Genomic DNA, 19,707 nt, shown 5'->3' on the forward strand with positions numbered 1-19,707 from the left:
ACAGGTGTGATGATATGTATGTATATTAAATGTCATTATACTGTATCGACATATTTACATTATCATCTAACCTCAGACTTTCGCCACACATCGAGCCAAAATTAATCAAACAAAAATAGTACGTAATTAATCTATTTCTAGATTTCCACGTAAGGCCCACAAACAAGTAATAACGAATCTCAGAATACCTCACTGTAGTTCAAAGAGTATGTAGACGAAAAACCTCTAAGAATCCGCCCAGATTCTACACAGAGGAATTCGATTAATTTGGAAGTACTTCAGATTTAAAACCGCCAAGTGCTCTATTCGTAAGTATTTGTTTTAGTGTAGTAACGGTGTGAAAATACTTGAATCTGTAGGTATTATGGGCTTTCGAAATAACATTAGGTAGTTTTAGAAATTATTTTATATTCAGTTGCTTTGATTTGTTGAACTTTAGCGACTAAAAAGGAAAGATTCTAAATTGTTGCTTTAATAAGGTATTTTTGTATAAGATTGAAAAAACGTAGATGTGATATTATTTACATTAAATATTTACTTACTTAAATGTTCGAAGACATATCAGGCATATGCTATACTCATAGGGTGCTTAATTCAATGCTGATAAAAATAATACAAAATGGTTCTTATTTTTTTATAGAAAATGTAGGCAGTAGTGTTGTTTGTTGAAGGTTAAAAGTCAATGACAAAATAGTGCATAATCCGGCCTCTTGTTAAAAACACTGAGTAGAAAATTCTTCACTCTTTTCTTATCACTTTCCCGCACGATAAACTTTAAGGGACGCTTAGCAAAATTGCTTTATTTATATTTTCCCGTTTCCATACAATTTGTTCTAGACGAAGGCCTATACAAAAAACTGTCATGCATGCAATTTCCACTGAGAGTAAAAAAGTGAAATAATCTGAAAAACTCCGGCGTGACAACCTTATCGTGATCGCAGTACGTTGTTAACAACGGCCGTGATCAATCAATGTCCGCCAGTAGGGTTGTGCGAATTGTTGTAATTTCATAAAGCTTATTGAATCAGTTTTTTATTACTTCATATTTTTGGTATGATTAAGTTTACTGTAGTTCTTTGTTTGAGGAATTATTTATGACATTTTTATTTGGTCGGTCGGTTTGTTGTAATAAAGTTTTAATAAATGTTTGAATATAAATACTAGTCGTTATATTTACGAAATTTCTTGTTGCTTGATAAATAATAGGGTAAGGATGCCTATTATGAGATACCATTTCTATTTTTGTTTATAAAAATAAAACTGTTTCATTTGAAGCTTCCAAAGATATAGTTTTAGATAGGAAATTTAATGTACTTTAAATGTGTTATAGCTATTTAGTGCTAAATAAAATATTTTTCTGGCTATGGTGTCAAAAGTGAAAAATGACAGAAAAGAAGTCCACGGCAAAGGGACTCTCCTATTATGAGATATGACGGGTTCTTAATATAAGATAGTATCCAATATTAAGGTTTTTAAAATTTTACGAGTAAAAAATAAAAAATACCGGCCAAGTGCGAGTCGGACTTGCGCACAAAGAATTCCGTACCATCATCTTTAATAAAAAAATAATATTGAGCAAAAAATACGAAAAAATCACGTTTCCTGTATGGGGACCACCCTTAATATTTTACTTTTTTAATTTTTAGTGTTTGTCGTTATAGCAGCAACGGAAATACATAATTTGTGATAATTTCTGCTTTCTAGCTATCACGGTTTATGCCTAACAATATTAATCTCAGTACAACACATAAAAATAGTTATTTTTGCGTATCTCTATAAAAATATTTGGTTTTACAACAATGTATTAACCTGCACGCACAGGTCCTTAGATCGCCGGTGGCTGGCGCGACTTAGCAGACGTTTAGTATTGTTGCTATGTTGATTCGCGTGACACTAGCGCGAAATGGCTGACATGCATAGTTTGGCCAATACCTAGCTATCTCATATTTGGCACCTATCTCATAATAGGCATCCTTACCCAATAAACAGTCAAAAACATACTAAGGCAATTTAAGCGATCATATATGTTGGATTTCTTGATTTTTCCAGTGCATGTTACACTGGTAGTTTTCGGAAATTCACATCTACATACTTAAAGTTAAGCTTAAAGCGGAAATCTCTAACTTATTAAACATACCTAGTACCTTGAAACCTACTTTAAAAAACAAACAACGTAGAAAAAATTACGTCAAAATTTCTCCCGTAATTTTGTGGACGGTGGAAACTTTTTAAAAAGTACGCCATTTAAATTTATCAGTGACAAGTGACAAACGCGGTGTGAAAAGTGGCATTGCTTTTTATTTTGTTACCTTAGAATCTAAAATGCGAGTGAGTTTTTATTTGACTACTGTGACGGATAAAATGTGGGGAATATCTTATATTCTGTCAAGATATTTTATTTACATCTTTTAAGTTCTTGTTTCTTGGTAAAATCAAAATCGAAATCAAATCATTTATTCATTTAGGTCAAATATTGACACTTACGATAGTCGGTACAATGACTGAATCTACCACTAGGTTGGAAAAGCTTGGAAAAGTGGTAGAGCCTATGAGAGCTAGCTAGAGCTAGCAAGAAACTCATTACCGTCACTATTTTCAATCGCCAAAAGATTAACAATGTAGTTGATATAATAATAAAATTGCTGCCAACAATCAGCGATCGAGTAGACGAAACGTTAATTATGTGTTTAAGGGAGAAGGAATGAAAAACAAATGAGTAATATGTTCAATCTTTTACTGTTACACTGCTGTGCAAATGCCTTCTCCCAGAATCAAAGAGAACTGTCTTGAGTCCACCATGATAACTAAATTATTGTAATGGTTGGTGCTTATTCTGCTGACATGTCTTATTAATGAAAAGTGAAGTTTTGGTTAATTAATTTACATCCCAATTATATTTTTGAAAGAACTCTCAGGCGTGTAAAGCTACATCACGATAATTTCTATACTTTTAGAACAAGTAACAATTTATTGTTACGTAGATAACCTCGAAAGGTCAATAAAAACTTTACTCAATACTTTAAGTTTACTATAATTTTAATAGTATGTAATATAAAATAACCCAACTATATTAGGAATATTTTCCCTAACTAAGCTTAACCCGTAATGAAAAAAGCGCAATATAATACAGCCACAATAATCCATGCAATATTCCTTTCTACTACCAATTAGGGTAACACTCTCTCATAAAAACAGCTGGTGGCCATAAAACAAGCGGTCTGTTATTATTAATATGTAGATGCTAGCTTTTTTCATGTCTTTGCCTGTAATCTGTTTAGAAAAATGTAATTGTAAAATAAGAATTTTGGAAGCCTATTTGGTTATCATCGGAGTAAAGCTGATTTCAATATTATTGTCTAGTTTAACCATCGTTAAAAAACTGTTTTTACAAATAATATTACAAGCCTGACACCTGATAACAATTCTGAAGCGCTTATTTTCTGTTTACTTGCTATATTATTACAGTCTAATTAGGTATCAAACATTCAGCCATCAAAGCAATTCTGGCAGTCCTGATTCTGAATCAATCGATGATTGTCGATGATTCTGAATCAATTAATTTTCATACTAGTATACAAACATTACACATATATTATTATCATCGCATCCCAAAACACCTCAAAATAGCATTTAATACCATATTACGAGGTTATAAATAACACGTACAGATATACTGCAGAAATATACCGCGGGAAAGTAATATCTAGAGTAATTCAAAATAGAGGCTTATGGAGAGGTATAAAGAATTCTATCAACGCGATGTTCGCGCCTGTTCGCATTTGGCTGCGCATTATGGTTGTGGTGTGATTGTTAGCGGGGCGTTTTATGAGCGGAGCGTTTTAATCTTAAAATTATCATAAAAAGACATATTTATGCGGCTAAAGTTGCTAGAATAAAAAACATATGATTTTTAAAACAACGGTCAGTCAAATTGTATACTTGCTTATATAGGAGCAGGATGCAGTGACATAACCTCCACAATGATAGTTGCATAGAATTGACCCTTATTTCATAGATATTATTCTTAATAAAATATAATATTCGAAAGGAAGTATTAGTAATTTTAAGAAATAGTTATAATATTAAAATATTTTAATTATTATTACAAATTGATGTTCGTTTCTAAATATTAGATAAATATTAGTCAACTAGAAACCGCGGTTTATTGAGTCATTAAGAAACACCAAACAAACTAAAACTACCTCTAAGTTCCAAGAATATTTTGATTATAAAAATAATTATGACACAAAGCTGAATCTAAAAACTATTGATTCCAAATTATACCTTATTAAAAAAAGGATAAATGTAACTTACATTTTAGCAAGTATTTTCATTGTATATCAAAATACTTTTCATCAGCATTTCATATCCACTTACTACATTAAAAAACTCTTTTTTCCAACATCATTATAACTAACACGTTGTTCGCAATTCCCCAAACATTCGGTATGATTACCTTCCTGAAAACCGTTCGTCTACCGCTGTACATTTACATAGCGAGTCGGTAACATAAAAGTTTACAACGCCCAATGATGCCAGTCCAGTAGAAATTATGCAAATCAAATATGACCACAACCGTTCACTTTAGCGATTATTAGCAATACAAAGTGTGATAATGTTGAGTTTTTGACCTTATTAAATAACTATATTCATAACTGCTAACTTAAATACCTTAGTTTCTTGCTATCGCCCTCTTAGAAAGGTGGAGTTTTCCATAAGCTTTCTACAATTGCTGAAATAAAAAATGTGTTGAATCTTATTTTTACATAATTGAATTTGATAATGCTTTGCTTGATTTAGAAATTAATATCTATAATTTGCAAGCAAGGAACCGGTTCCATTGCTGCTTTACCGTTTTAAGGTAAATTCCGTAAAGAATATTGTATTTACGACGCGTTTAAATGTACGTTTGTATGTCTGCAATGTATGTAGCACTAATAAACGCATATTCAAAAATACTGTCATAACTGGTAATCCTGACGTACATTCATACGTTTTAAACTTACATTCCACACCGCACATGGTTAGTATTTAACGAGAGTTTTCCTTACAAAAACGCTACCGCTCATGATATTTAAAACCCGCTGTATATCACACCGCACACGACATCTCACCTCTCACGCTATGTGTAAATATGACATGAGTCGTCGACTCAGATGAAATAAACTGTGCAATCTGAGCCGTCATTCGTTATATTAGCCTCTGTATCAACGCTACTCTGTGGAGGCGGCTTGTTTCATTAATTCATTGCAGTTGTGTAGAATTATTGTGTAGCCGAGATGTTTAAACTTAATTAGTATATTAGCTAACTAGCTTCTGCCCGCGTTTTCGTCCGCTTGAATAGATTTGTCGAGGTAAAAGTATTATATAATGTGATAACCTGGATTATAAACTGTACGTGTATTAAATTTCATGAAAATCTGTTCTGTGGCTTTTGCGTGACAGAGCAACATACATACATCCATCCATCCGTGAACACAAACTTTATCATTTGGAATTGAAAAGTAAATAATTTTTACAAACTAGACAAGGGACGTTCATCAATTTTTATACCAAAATTGAAAGTCTAGTTGAAGTAAAACAATAGAGTCTATGAAAGAAAGAAATGTAAGACGATCTAGATTCTAGATGCATGGGTAAAGACAGGAAGCCACCAAGAGGTTTTAAAATTAACGGTATAGGCCATTGTTTTCTAGACAGTAACTGAACTATAGGCGTATTAAAATAATCATTGAAGCAGTAAACGTACCAAATACTGTAAACCAAATAAAGCTAGTAATTATTATTCTATTTACCAAACGAATGAAAGCTAAAACAATCAAATTAATAACTTGAACACAAACGGTACAAGACGTATAATTTCTCATCCACGGATTCAGAATGTAAGATGTCAATTAACAAGCCTGTATTGTTCTGTTCTATTGTTTGTCTAGACCGAAACTAGGGGGTAAGAATGTAGATTATGCTGATAGCTGTTGAAGTTTTTGGCCTAGAACTGTAGGCACTGAAGGAAAATTGGTGATTATTTGTTTTGGTATATTAATTTTATGAAGACTATTTCTGCCCCGCTTATAAGTACTGTACAAAACGGTTGTTCATATTATGATCTGCTTTAGATATCCTATGAAATCCAGAAAAAAACTTTGTGGTTTAAAAACCATAGAAAAGATAATCTTCTCATGGGAGTTTAGGTAACTAAGAAATGAGTGAAAAAATAATATTCAAGACTTCGATTACGGAAATAAGTTCAATTGTAGCATAAAGAAGGGCCTTCAAAATTTAGGACCAAGGGAAAAAAGACTTCATGATAACTATGACAGAGATACACACGTATTCTACACAGTAATATAATTTAACATCGTAACACTACAGAAACAAACAAAACTCTGACTCTAAATTAAAACAAGTACAATATTAATATTACATTTAATTCCCAGAATATGACATGCTTAACAAATAAGTTATACAACAGAATCTTTACGCTGATCAAAACAAGCAGAAAGCCTAACAAACCTAGCACCGATGTAAAGTTTCTAAGCCCATATGCCTAAGTTTCATTCGAGACATGAAAACTTAGTTTGTCTCGCACGCGATTTTATTTCGGAATACAAACGAAAAAGTTTTACTAAGGAGATTCAAATGTTTTATTTTTATAAGTTAGAAGTGAATATAGTAAACTTTATATTTTAGTAAGTTAAATAGATTAAAGGTTGTGACGTAAGACTAGTTTAAAGCACACTACAAGAAGACTTTGTAGATTACATAATTATTATTTTTTTGTTTATAGCGCGCCTCCCACACAAGTTGTCGAGGGTTCATGCGCGAGGCAACACACCAATGACTTTTCAAAGTTATGAGTGTATTAGAAAGAAATATCACTTCTTTCAACGGTGAAGGACTACATCGTGATACCACCTTGCATGCCTGAAAGTTCTTTAAAACAGATTTTCAAGGTATGCTAAATCCCCAACTCGCACTGGGCCAGGCCTTACCCAGCAGTTAGACATTAATGGATTAAACTTATAGGAATGTCCTGTAATTGTTACTAAGCATAATACTTCCACAACAATGACTACTTGCGGCCCAACAAAACTAGCCACAAAGTGCTCTCAAAAACACCAATCCTTTCCACACTCACATACCCAACAATTACTTGTAATAACACTCCCTCGAGTAATTCATCCAGCGATAAAGGCTACCTACCAACATTATTGCGATTCAAAAGGCTCAATGTTTGCTCCGGAAAGTAATTCACAAACAAATTATTCTGTGTTGAACTTTGTTTTTGGCTTTAATGAGACGTGTTTAAGGGATTGTAGAGATTAGGCGAAACGTTAGTTGCGAATTTTTTGCTTGTCATTTTAAAGGTTCCGTCTTCAAGGGTAAAATCGGACCCTATTACTAAGCCTCCGCTGTCTGTCTTTAGACTGTATCTCATAAACCGTGATAATGATAATTTTGTGACTAATCTCATATTAAAATCAGCAATATGGTTATTACACCTGGTAAACGAAAGTCAAGAGTAGGTATCAGATAAAGATCTGTACACATCATTAGATTTCTTCCATGTAGCCTGGTTTTCTTTTTTTGTTAAATGTGACGGAAAATACACGGCAATCTAAATAATATTGTCCCAGCATGTCCCGGATGACTACAGCAAAGACAATAGTTGGCATACACACGTCATGACTGGAAACGTCAGTTTTTCTCTGCGTTGCTACATATCTACAATACACAGTACCATCTTATTAATTTTTATTTTTAAAAATTCAACTCCCGCACATAGAATTGCTATTGTGTTGCGGGGACTTTTAATAACATACAAACACCGGAAACAAAGTGCAACCAGACCCGTAACAATTATTTGTGGATCGCATAAATAATGTCAATCGTGTGTGGGAATCGAACCCACGACCTCCCGACCAATGGTAGCGGCGTTTTGACCTCAATCACTACGCTACGGAGGCAGTCATCTATGAATCAACTACAGGGCGGGGTCAAAAAGCGAAACTCTTGCCAAATAAGAACGCACCCTTAAGTCGGGCTGCTTTCAGTTTTTCGGGCATAATAAAGTATCGGGTTTAAAAGCTAAATGACGTCACTGTACGAAAGCTGTTGGTAAATACTATGTATAAAACAGTGATTTACATTTTTATATGAATATGTATGACCATTATTTAGGACCGGTGGCTGTTTTTTAAATGTTATTTCTAATTAGAGGACAGTTGGGACCTGGGAAATAAAGAAAATAGATATTATTATGTTTGTAAGTATTATAAATTATTTCGAAGGCGATAAATTTGGGTATTGTTGTGAATTACTATCAAGTTAAATATCAAAAACCATCAATACCTCCTTTGACAAATTGTTGATTAAATAATTCATGCAATCCGTCATTTGGTCGGTAGGTACATTTGGAAATAAGAACTACATAGTATATAGTAGGTGATAAAAAATAGAAATTAAAATCGACATTTTATTTTAAATCCATGTTATATTTCATTATATCAATAAATTAAAAAAATAATTTTCATCAAATTAAAAAAAAATATAAGTATCTAAGTCCAAACACTCAACTATCCGAAACAGAAAAAATCTTAAGAGCTCAATCAACAGCTCAACAGATCAAAAATTGAAACCTGTACCCTACTACAGACTAAAACCAGGTCTTCCCCAACTATTTTTCTTCGTACTTCAAAAGGTCTTATAACAAACATAGTCAGTGATTTGATTACCTCCCTCTAGTGTTGGTTTAGGCTCACACCCTTCAAGACAGAGGGTTATATTTCTTGTATCGACTGTCTCTTATTTTGAAGGTTAGAAAAGTATTTTTTGGTATATCAAAGGATTTTATTAGTTTAAGAAATGAAGAATTTGTATCGTTTTATTCAGCTGGTTACGTCTATATTTAATGAGTATCGAGCAGCAAGTTATGTTTACGTCTTATCATTCTGAATATTTTTATCATGCTTTGGTATTTTTGTCATTCATTTTGGCATCTTTTATTTAGTTTTGAGCACTAATTCTTAAATTCATTTAAGAGTGATTGTCCAAATAGATGTCATAAAAATATTTCTGCTAATACGGTTGTCACAGAAACTTACGAACTAATTTTCATATTTTAGTCACGTAAATATCATTGTCTACAGCATCATTCAAATAAAAAAATATCAAAATTGTTGTTTTATTTCATAATATACACTAACCAAATGTAGGACAACAAACTACACAATCCTTAAATTTCATGCATCATAAAAATCTCTGAAACAACTTCATATCTCGCATTTAACAAAGTATAAAAGAACAAGATCTTTTATCATTTTTACTTCGGTAGCTAAATAGCAAAACAACTTTGGTCGTACATCAAGTTAATGTTGTGCTACATTAAAATTCAGAATCTTATACATTCTTCAATTTTCTAAGGCTTGAAACACACATATTCGGTTCGGCACGTTCGGTTCGTCTATATTTATCGAACAACAAAACCGAACCAAAACACTTGCTGCACTTTTGGCGCAGTGGTTGAAGTGGTCACCTCGCCGCAATAACCGTAGCGCTGCGTGTAGTGGGTTTGAAGTATTTGGTCTGAACTTGGTTGTTAATTTATCTATATAAGTATGTTTACCAATTATTTGGTTACCATAGTGCAAGCTCTGCTTAGTTTGGAATTGAATTACCGTATGTGAGTTATCCAATGATACTTATTTATACTTTTTCGGCTTTTGCCGATTGGGTAGTTCCTTTGGGTCCGTTCATCACGATTGTATTTAAACATTCAGGCACGGTGATGTCAACGGCATTCTCGAACGTTAATTCACAGATATTCGGTTTTGTCGTCTGGCTAGCCCGATTTATGCCAAACCGAATATGTGTGCTATAAGCCTAAGACCAATATTATTTGGAGCACTAAAAAAAAACAAAGAACGGCAAAATTAAAAGACATTGTTGTATTAATTTCGTGTGAAACCTCACAGCTGTTGGGAATAAATAAAACGGGATACCTGTTTTATGGTTTAAGTACTTGTGGATAATAAAATGTTTTTAGGTAGCTCAAATCTAGAGAATTATAATGAGTTATGTTTTTATTTCGGTAAACAAGGTCTTATTTTCTGGTGGTTAGTGAACCTTGTGTTGTCGACTAAGGGTTTTGTTGCCGGATATGTTTGTTGTAAACATGTAAATAACAGGTGCGAAATCTGAGCACTACTTAGTTCGTAATTTTGTAACTTTCGAAGAATTTTTGTGGATATTTATCATTGTTTCTATTTTAAGACGTGTTCGAGTGTGAATTATTAAACGCTGGGTGTGATATAGTTAGGTTATTTAGATTTAACTTAAAAAATACAAAATAAATACTGATTATAAAAATATTCATGAAACTTTTTATAGAGTAATTCTTCAAATGACTTCAACGGCTTAAAGTAATTTTTTATTACAATATACGAGTACTTCAAAATTTACATGAAATCAGCATCTCTATAATCATTTTAGATTTAACACAATAGTTATATGCGAAACAGTTTCGCAAAATGAGTATACACATCACATTTTGCGAAAGCACTAAGTCATATATATTTAAAGAGACGAAATTTTATAACCAAAAACACTAAACTACAAAAATCACAAAATGTATACATATAATTACAATACGAAAGTCTGTCTGTCGCGACAAGACCTCTCTCTTTATCAACTTCAGCACATAAATAGTTGAAGAACGAGAATCATCATTGACTATCATTAGTGTCAGCATTTGACCTATATGAATAAATGATTTGATTTTGAATCAAATATAGTCTACAAATTAACTTACAAATGCAACACATTGTTTTCGACAAAAATAAACCGTATGTATGGGCGGAACTGCTTGGACGGAACCGCGTACATAAGCTAGTATTATTATGTACATCATAAAATACATGATAAATCAAAGATTATTTTAAACCAAGCCCGCCTTGAAGGATCTTCATTGGTATTCAGTGCTTTACGCCTCCATGACGGAGAATAACATCACGATTCGCCTTAATAGGGTCAGCAGGGTTACAGTAGACACTAGTTGAGCTTGAGATTTGGGGGCTTATGTTTGAAGTGTGGCTTGTTGTGTTAGCTTGTTGCGGCTTAGTTAGTATTTTAGTGTAGAATATAGAACGTTTAGTACAAAATGTAGTGGTAAATCTAGGCTAAATGACAATGAAAAATAGCATGTGTGCAAATGATATCAAATTTTACCATCGAATGGTTCCTTGTACAGTGCATCATAAGTACTTACAATGAATGTTTGTAAGCATAATTATTAATAATACCTAATCTCAAAATATTACCTTTTTTACTTGTTTTTTTAATGAAGCAAGCTTTACGAAAAGCCTATTGGATAAGCTTGAAATAGTTAATTATTTCATATAATAATAATATAATAGCTGGACTCTAATAAATTCTCATGTCATTTTACATGTCTGTTGATTTCAACAACAAAATCATTTTAACCCGTTAATACCCCATTGCTTGGGCCTTGGCACCACACAACATTTAAAAATTTAAGTACCGTATTTTCAACAACTAATCCTACTTCAAAATTCTCTTTCCTCGGGGAAATCACTTCGAGTAATTGACTCATGGTAATTTTTCCCTAACCGATTTTGTTAACGCAATTTTCCAATCGCAGAATAAGGACTCAGATGGGAAATGAGATCAATATACCAATACGGAAATTAGTATGGCGGAATGGTGTTTACAAAAATAAAGATTGGAGATTTTGTATTGAAGGGTTTGTTTGGGAAGGGGAAACGGAATTATGATTTGGGGTGAGTCATCAATGAGTAAATAGAAAGAATCAAGATTTGAGGAAAATTATAAAGAATATTCGCTTCCAATGCGTTTAGTAAAAAATATGACATCGGTTACTGTGCTAAAATAGATTAGATATGAAAGACAAAATGCAGCATTTCTTTTTCAACTTTCAGAACTTAGACCACTATTTTTAGGTATTGTTTAGCATTGGTAATTAAATGAGGAGAAAGGTTCATAACGGATTAGTAAATAATAATCATAAAATTAGGTCAGTTCCCCCTACACTACAAAAGCGGGTTGGGGACTTTGCAAGCCACAACTACACAGATATAATTTAAAAAATAAAAGTTTGTAGATGAATTATATTTTCTAATCCCAGTATTCTATATGTCTTCAGGTACAAAACTAAGATAGGATAAATAAAAATACCTAGGTGATCCCAAACAACAAAGCTAAAGTTCAAGCAATCTTAAACATAATAATAATATTACTAAACAAACCATTTATCAAAACTTCAGTCTCAAGGACTTCGATGAATTCGAAGGCATAGTTTAATACCTCGTATAAATATCGAACTAACCTAGAAACATAATTATTTGACGCAAGTTTCACGTGAAGTATGCAGTAACAGTTATGCGATGTTTTCAGGAAAATATCTTACATTTACGATCTAAGTTGGTATTTCAAAAATATTACTGAAAAAATACGTTTATAGCAATCAGGACCTTTTCATAAGTTTTTTTTTGTAGTATGCTTATTGGTCAACCTAGTGTCAAAGTTGTTCAAGCAGCCCGGAAGGCCTTTGGATTAGCTTATCGACTGATAACCTAATTGATAACAGCCGGGACCGACGTTTTGCGTGTCCTACGAAGCACGGAGACGCCCGGTAAAATACCACTACACGGTCATCCATCTACTGAATAACCGCGCCAAGCGTTGCTTAACCCACTGATTGTTTACCAACCGGTGAGCGCAACTGGCTCTGAGCGCTTCTTTTAAAAAGTGAAAATAACTTATCTAAAGCGCCTCGACAACAAATGCACTAAAATCAGCAATGAAATCTTTTTTAAAGGTGAAAATATCTCTCTGTAAACCATTTAACCATCATGATATACAGTCACACTGGCTAAACAATTAAGTCGATGAACATAAAATTTGCCATGTTTGTGTATAGTTCATGATAACGACATATTATGCTTTAAGGAAAAAAAGTGCCCACATCATGTATGTAAGAGTAATGCTGTGACATTACCCAGGTTTTCACGGAAAAAGGGTGTTATTTTAGCTCCCAACTGTACGTATTACATAAGTTGGAGTACCGTAGAAAGGTTATTCTTGAAGTTTGATCCGTAGATGATACAGTCATCCTAAAACAACATATCGTTCTTTGACTCCCGCCTATCCATTCAGCTACGCTTTGAGAGGTAAAAACTGGGACAGTTTTGTTTACGTCACTGAAATGCGAATGACTTTTGTCGTTTCTCTTTTTATGTATTAGTGTCAGTGGATTTTGGGGTCAAATTGTTTTAAGTTTATATGAAAAGTAGTGGTCGTACAACATGGTCCCATTACTAAAAAAAATATTAGCTATTTTCGTCATTTGGTTATTTTTAACATAAAACTGTGTTATATTCAGTGCATGGCAAGAGAAATTAAGTTTATCTAATACAAATGAGATGTTCCATGAATGTAGGCGTAGTAATTTAGATCTTAAAAGTAAGTTTGACAACATCTGTTTTTAATGCTAACCTGAAAGCTTGACAAATAAGTTTAAAAAAAAAATGCAATCAACAGAATCTTACGATTAGCAACTAAGGTCCGGCAACTTAGTAAAGAACCCGGTGCAGAGGTAACAAATTTTACAACTATTTTTATGAAAAATATTTGTAGTATGTTATCCTGATGCACACCAAAAAGAGCATATCCACATTTGAAACATAAAATAACGTAGCAGCGAATCACTCACAAAATTGAAGTTAGAGGCAATATGAATCAGTAGGAAAGCTTTGTGTTCCTGGAATAGAATCTGTGTTATGAAGTTCAAACAGTATCACGTTTATTTATCTGAATGAAATGGAGTGAACTTTCAAACAATACGTATGTTTGAATCTGCAGGTGTATGTATGAATGAAGATTATTAACCTAATTGCTCTTTCTCTCCTTTACTAATAAAGAGGTAATATAGTTTAGTCTATCGCGGTTCTAAAGGCATGTGGACACTGCTCTCTTCTACTACTTACATTACTTACAGCCCATATTTGAATGACATTTTATTAGTCGGGTGGTAGCAGAGTCGTGTAAGTGGGCTATGACCTTAAGCCTTGAGATCACCACGCTGGCCAATTGCGTGTTTGAGGTACAAAATATTTTTTTAAATAACCCATTTCTGCCCTACTGTAGGGCAAGGGTCTCCCTAACGAGGAAGTGGGGTTACAAAATATATATTTTGTAAATCTAACCCGCAAACGTCGTTGGTTCTGTTGTGTTATCGACCGCTTCTACTAACCAAGATATTGTCCTTACATCACACATCAGTAACAAACTTTCCATACATTTCTGCAACAAACAAAGCCAACATAGAACAATAGCGGTCAATTGAACAGCCACGCATGATGTTTCCGAACCCGGGTTTATCCGGCCTCGGCCTATCCGGTCACGTGCAGAACGAACCAAGAGGCTATCGGCGAAAACTAGACGACATTATGTGTTGATCTTGCGAATTATGTTACTGCATATGTTTTTGTGGAGCTTTAATGAATGTAATCTTGCTAACAGTAGGTATAAGCCCATAGTTTTGTACTGAAACTCCAGATGATCGCTGCCGAGAGTAGCTTTCATAGAAACCATAAGAGGATAATGACATGAGACACTTATGACATTTGACCATTGCTCCTGTTTTGTACGTTACATTTTTAAAAAGAAAAGTAAGCATTGGAATTGTGCTCCTTATTTTTTTTAAAGTTTGTAACAAAACTTATCATCTGCATCTTACTACTTTGGGTACAACAGGCGTGAAATTATATATGTAGGTATATAATTCGTAACGAAACCATAAAATAATGTTTTAATACGGCCAAATCACTAATCAAATGTAGGACGTAACAATCTACAATCAGAGTAACAAAACCGATTAATATTAATTATCATCATAACATTACAAAGTGATAAACATTTTCAACATCAAAAATAATTTCACCGAACAACCTCGATTTAACATCATTCTACAACGGCGTGTTCCAATTAAATTTTTCGATCCCAAAAATTTGCTACAGCGAAAATTTTGGTAGTAACTCTTCCCTTTTCGTGAGTTACATCAATGCTGCTTTATTTATACCTGTCCCGACCCAAGAAAATTAGTATTCCAACACCGTAGCCCCCGAAATTAAATCATTCCCCACTTTATTTACCAAATATTATCTTGGAGTTAAAATTTTCAATGATAAAGGCTAGAAATTGTTGCAAACATCGTAAATTTGGAGTAACCTGAGATAAGATGGCTGCTAATTTTACTGCTTCGTGCAAGACGCAGTGAATTTTAAACACTTTTGGCCGAATGGTTTCGGCAGATGTTATGTCTCGAAGTTTTTATGGAATCCAACAGTTCCGAACTTATTACTTAAGTTGGTTTATCGAGTACGAATCTAAGGTAAGATTTTTGATACAGAAGTTTGACTTGGAGTCAGATTTATTAATAACGGAAGTTTTGTAATCAGACCGATTGAATTTAAAACTTGTACTTGTAAGATTATCGACCAGTTTTACCATATCTAGATAAATGTCAAATAGGATTTAATATTAATTCAATTATGACACAATGAATTTTGCCTGCGATTTTGGCCGCATGAAAATATTTCCAGGAGTTTAAAGTATTGTGTTAACACTGGTTGCAAGCTATGAGTGTGTCAAAATTCATAAAAATCTGTCAATTCATTTTTTCGTGAAAGAGTAACAAACATAAATACAAACATCCATACTTACGTATTTATAATATTAGCAGAACTTATTTCTCACTCTTTTTGTCAATCTACTTATAGAATGTCACAATTTTATTTATCATCAAAATTATGACATAAGAATACCCCACACCCCAAATAAACCCACAAATCATAACAGATCAATCTCTCTTAAATCCCAAGACCGTTATTAATATATTTAAATGGGTATTAAATAAAATAATATTGCCACCATCGTTCATGTTTGATGGGCGACATGATAGATGACAAAGGAACGATGATCAGACAATACTTTTTGTTTGTTTCGACGAAAAAATAATTATGAAAATACCTTGATTTTTTTATTGATTGGTTCTAAAAACAGTAAGCCGAGTGGAATGTCCTCAGGTCCTACGCAATTTAAAAGTTGAGGAAAAAAAAACATTCTGATGCTATGTCTGGCAGCTTCTACGCTGTTGGACGGACGTCACTGGAATTGCGTAGGGAGATCGTGGGTTCGATCGAAATATATTTTTGCTACTTTAAAATTGTATAATTGGGTCTGATTGCTATTTTTCTACCCCTAGAAGACCGAAGATACAGAAGAGTAATTCTTAGCACGGGAATTATAAACCAAAAACCATTCGTAGGACAATTGCCGCGATTCTTTAAAAAAATTGTATGATAGGTAGCGCGATTCTATACAGTCGGTACTGTCGAGTATCGAAAGTTTGACATATAGAATGTACTGCCAAAATATTTCCTACGACGCCCGTCAGAGGCGCTGATCAGATTTTCATACAAAATTTTTCGATGACAGGTCGGTTGTCGGTAGTCGATAGTAGTAGTGAATCGAGCTAAGGTTCAGCACGTCTAGGTGTCGTATAAACTATTTTGACAGTACATTTTAACTGTCAACGTACCGACTGTACAGAATCCTGCTAGAGGTAGGTATTATCAATGCAACAATAAGTTTATTCACAACATCACAAATTATATTATCACTACTGTATTCCACTCAATACGAAACAATGCACTCTAAAAACGATCAGAACGATGTATAGCTATTTACTGAACATATTTGCTATTTCTCCAAACTCCTAAGCAACAAACTACTAACTATTTGGCGTCAAACTTTGGTCCAACATCATTATAGTAACACAATAACCTATTTCTAGCTAAGTCTCGCTACGTATCGGATGAAAAGCACTGTAATGGATGCAGCACACATATGCACTTATAAACTAGGTGTTGTAGTGGTTATAATGCTCTTTATACTTATTTCCCAAACATAAAATAATTTAAATTGACGTTTTTCGGCAGATTGTGTTGTTTGTTAAAACTTCTATGGCATCGCATAGTCAATGTACTACGGTGAAAAATAAAACTTAAAAGATTACAGGCAAAATAATTGATCGATTCGATGTTGTTATACCCCATCCAACCGCTTGTAGACGACTGGGCGTCAATCGATGAAGACCTTAAATTTGGTTGTATTTATTCAAAGTGCTGCTTCTAGAAATGCTTCTGTAAGGTTGACTACGAGACAATCGGTAATACAATGACAATCTGTTTCCACGTATGTGTGCATCAACCTCTCATATCGTACCGGATGAAAAGCACTATAAACCGTTTTACGATCACCGATATTTACGAGTGTTTAATACAATGTAATGAAACTTGTTTTACACTTCAAGCACTTTGTTCGAATAACGGTGATTCGTGTCATTGTAATCGTTTTGTTGGGTAATGGGCTTAAATGCTTTTATTTCGTTGATGTATGAAACCCTTGTTAACTCAATTCATCTCAAGTTTTAATGCTATGTGACCAATAACCAAATTTATATTTTAAATGCGATAGTATGTATTTCTGTCTGGTATATTTCCAAGGCTGGACCACTTAACATTTTAAATAAAGGCGTACTCTTATTAGCTACAAAAATCTATCCCACCGTCACAAGAAATTGTCATACATAGGTACATAGAATCACGCCTTTTTCCCATAAGAGTAGACAGAGACCAAAGAACGCCAATTGATGCTTACAAACTTTCCTGGCCCCATTCTCATCCATACATCTAGTCATACAAGACCGCCGGTTAAATTTTCATATATTATGGTACAAAATGAAGCATATGGGATACGGTAACAATATTTAGAAAACAGAAAATGACTAGTAAATCTTAAAATTCTTATCGAATAAATTAAAAGTCACTTCCTTTGTGAAACCTTATTCAAACCATCGTCATCATTTTATATAGCACAATCTCCCTAAAAATCTGCAAGAATGAGATTACAGCAAGGAAAATCCTTTCAAAGATTAATTAATAAACAAAAACTTCCCCAAACACTTAAAACATAATTAACAGAGGAAAATATTGAAAAATACTTCAAAACATTGGCATTTTGCCACTATGGAAGCAAGATGGCTGACTTATATTATTTTACTAAATATTTTCTTAGTTTCTTCTGTGTTTAGTATCTAATATTGGAGAGGAGAAATATTATAGTCTGAAAAGGTTAGACTAGATATTAGTTCTTCTAAAAATATCTCTTAAAGATATTTGTTTAGACTATCGTTAAGATGGAATTATCGAGTATTTGAAATAGGATACCTGTTTGTTTTTTTTTATTATCAATCTGTGGTATTTACTGAATCAAAACTTTTTTATTTTAAATATGTTAAAAATCCTTCTATTATCTTTTATCTAAAAGCATTTTATCTCATGTCGTAATACAACCAGAGACCTTTTGTGTTAAAAAATTGAAAATTGTAGTTTTTTTAATGCCTTAGTCACAAATAATGGCGGAATAGGAACGAATTTGAAAGCTAAAATTAGTAAACAATAATGAATTTAGTTTAAACCTCAAACATCAACCCACCTTAATGACTTCGTTTTCAATTACACAAAAAGGTCTGTCTTTGACATTTTGAAGTTAAATGTTTTGTACAATATAGTTTATTTGTTATTTTCGTTCTAAATAATTTGACATGCGTCTCTTAATAGGATATTGAAATAAAATTTTCGTTAGCAACATTTCATATGATAATATGGAAAGATTAAAGTAAAAATTTCTTGCTAAATACTCTAGAGTCATCAGTTTTTCATACAAGGGTCGATAGTTCGATCCGGTTATTCATAATCAATAGTGATTTATTATATTTTAGAATACGAGAATTAACGCGAACACGCATAATAGTAGCTGGGGGTACTAAGAGCCACAGCTAGGAAGGTCAGGTGCGTAGTACTCGCAACCGGCGGTCCTATATGACATAATACATCTTAATGATGTAAATGAAGCAAATTAAGTATGTATGTAACAAACATGCAACGCGTAAAATTGAAAGTTATGAGTCATTAGTGGTGGTGCGCATTGTTACAGATACATACTTCACCAACCAACTATCTAAACATTCCTTCTCAATTCTTTATTAAACAGCAAAAACCTCCACAAAACGACACTCAATACTCAATACTAATAATAAAAAGCATACGGCACTCAATTTCCCGTCCAAACTAAATAAAACCTTATAGACAGTGTATTTGCGTTTCACTGGAACAATATTTGCCTCTGCTAAAACTTTCATAGCCTCGAACAGGATATGAAGGGTTTACGTATTATTATCATGGTGTATGATAACGGAGAATAATCCCTACGTACATAATTAAGGTGTAATACCGGACTTGGAGAATTTGGTAGCATATCGAATTTGAAATGTGGAATGTTTGAAATGGAATTAAAATTTATTTTTAAAAACGTGTGTTTGTCAGTGCCTTCTAGTCACGGTTTAAAACGTCGACCACTCGTTCTAAAGCAACACATTAAATACTGCCTTGAAGTGCCCCCTGCGTATATCTTAGTAAATGCATACAGGGAGTAACTTCATTTATATATACAAAACAATTCTACATTCAAATCATTTAATCAGAATCACTTTCATATGAAATATCAAATGACGTTGTTCAGAGACAAGAATTTTCCGTTCTCGAA

Source organism: Anticarsia gemmatalis, chromosome 2 (genome assembly GCF_050436995.1).
Source record: "Anticarsia gemmatalis isolate Benzon Research Colony breed Stoneville strain chromosome 2, ilAntGemm2 primary, whole genome shotgun sequence".
Taxonomy (NCBI): domain Eukaryota; kingdom Metazoa; phylum Arthropoda; class Insecta; order Lepidoptera; family Erebidae; genus Anticarsia; species Anticarsia gemmatalis.